The sequence below is a fragment of the Arachis duranensis genome, chromosome 7 (assembly GCF_000817695.3).
Source record: "Arachis duranensis cultivar V14167 chromosome 7, aradu.V14167.gnm2.J7QH, whole genome shotgun sequence".
NCBI lineage: Eukaryota > Viridiplantae > Streptophyta > Magnoliopsida > Fabales > Fabaceae > Arachis > Arachis duranensis.
Genome location: NC_029778.3, coordinates 16800727 through 16803068, shown reverse-complemented (window position 1 = coordinate 16803068; position 2342 = coordinate 16800727). Strand labels below are relative to the sequence as shown.

Genomic DNA, 2342 nt, shown 5'->3' with positions numbered 1-2342 from the left:
TAGTGCCCGGTCACACACTTACGTCGTAGGGTCAACAGAGTATCGAGTTTTCAACCTGGTACACGTGGTGGCAAGCCACGGCACTTAATCCAGGGAATCTCGTATCTCAGATTATTCAAATTCATAAGCCATATAAATAATTCAATTATAATTCATCAACTTCAACATCATTCTCAATCGCATTTCATTCATCATCATAAATCAATCATATTCAATCCTTATCCTTCATTATCACACCTCCCATTCCGTCCATCAATAGTTCCAATTCAAAACATAACTCATTCTTTTCTAAATGAATCAAACTTAAAACATGCTCATTTTCTTAATAACTCTAAATCAAACCATATAACCTTTGAATCTAAATCTTTTTAAATAATCATATAAACAAAATCTCTAATTTTTATAAAATTTCGGCAGCATCTCCTCTAAAACTCGGACTTTGCCACCCTTTTCGGGTCCAAACCTGCATTCTCTTCAATTCAACACACCTTTTCTCATCATCATAACAATTACCACAATAAATCTACCTCAGATCAACAATTAAACTCATACAATATTCAAATCCAACAACCAAAATTCAACTAAGAGTCATAGTTCACAAATCCTAGGCTTTTAACACAAAATACCTCAAATCAATAATTCACCGAATCATTAATTAATCAACAAGCACCAAACCAACCATGTTCATCAATACTTATCCTATGGTCGTCTAGCCTAAGTTTTCACAGAACATTATATATTAAATGCAAGAAACCTAAACCATACCTTAGCCGATTCCCAAGTGTTATTCCAAGAAAATTTTCCTAAAAGAACACAGCCCTCAAAACCTCAACTAATCCGCTTCCTCCAAGTTCCAATATTCACAATTTCAAGCTCCAATTATTTATTCACAACCTAATACACATTCATAACATATATATATCCAATTTAATACTCAAAGCTCAAATTCAAAGAAAATAAAATAGAATTATCGTATCCTCACCTTACCCAAGCTTCACATAAGCAAGAGTGAACGTTTCTCTCAAGCTAATTGGATCCTAAAACATCAGAAATCAAAGAAATTCAATATTCCCACTTAAAATTCGAAAATTGGGGGAAGATGAAGCTGAGAGTGATTAAACAAGTTACCAGTAAAATTGTTCCGGTAGAAATGTAGAGCTCGACGCAGTGGACGCGTGGCCGCAAACGGTGCGGCGATCGGAGCTCGGACGGAGAAGTTACGGCGTACGGAAGTTTGCCGTAAAGGTTCGGCGCTACTTCTCTTCCCTGGGTGCTTCACGCTGCTATCGGGTGAAATGTGGGAGAGAAGAGCTGTTGGGCTCATTTAATGTGATGGCCCGGTTGGACCGATGGCCCGGTTTGGACCCGGTTCAACCGGTTCGGTCCGTTCGGTCCAATCTTGGACCATTTTTTTCGAAATTAGTGTCAAAATTCTCGTTTTGATGAGCTCTACCCTAATTTAATATAATATTCACATTTCTAATCCTCCTTATTAAAAATTAATTTATTGACTAATTATCTACTAATTTAACCGGGATTTACAGTTGCTATCTTGCATGGATGCTCCTTAATTGTCACTCATTAATATGTTTCCATTTCTTGACTTCGGGCTTACTTCTTTCATCTCGTAATAATTGATTCTTTAAGATAATGAAAAGCATTTTGATATTATTTTAAATTTTTATAGAATAAGTTAACATTATTCAATCCAAAAATCTCAACTTATTTGCTGAATATGAGAACTACTTACAATATTTTTATATAGCATGGAGTGTGTGTCAATAAGGGGTGGCAAAACGGGTCGAGTCTGTCGGACCGATCCGCTAAACCTGCTAAAAAAGTGGGTTGGGCTAGAATTTGGAGCCCGTCAAATTAAAAAAATTGTCAAATTCGTACCGTCAAATTGTCGGATTTTGGCGGGGCGGGGCGGGGTGGACCGGTCCACCGGGCCGAAACTTTTTGTTAAAAAAAATAAAAAAATTATATTATAATTTAACTATTATAATTTGACTATTTTTTATTTGTATTTTATTTTTTAATTATTATTTTTTGATTAATTTTAATGAATTTTATTTTTTAGAAAAAAAAGAGTCAAGCGGACTAGCCCGCCAATTTACTGTAAAGCGAGACGAGCTAACATTTTAAACCCATTTTAATTGGGGACGAATCGGTCCGTCCCGTTTATAAGGCGGTCCTAAGCGGGCCGGGATGGATTGAGGCGGACCGGCCCGCTTTACCACCTCTAGTCAATATATAAATTTCTTATACAGGATATAGTCTTTTTTTTTTATTTATAAATAGGCTACGGATGTATCCGTCCCTCTAAATTTGATCATTATCAA

At 36.0% G+C, this 2342-nt stretch overlaps 1 long non-coding RNA gene across 1 annotated transcript; it reads right to left on the bottom strand.

The window, feature by feature from the left end:
- Positions 1 to 713: 713 nt before the first annotated feature.
- LOC110273683 (uncharacterized) lies at positions 714 to 1436 on the bottom strand. Its single transcript, XR_002365116.2, has 3 exons — positions 1129 to 1436; positions 983 to 1037; positions 714 to 894 (listed from the first exon to the last, which is right to left on the bottom strand). It is a non-coding gene; the product is annotated as an uncharacterized LOC110273683 (long non-coding RNA).
- Between the last annotated feature and the right edge of the window lie 906 nt (positions 1437 to 2342).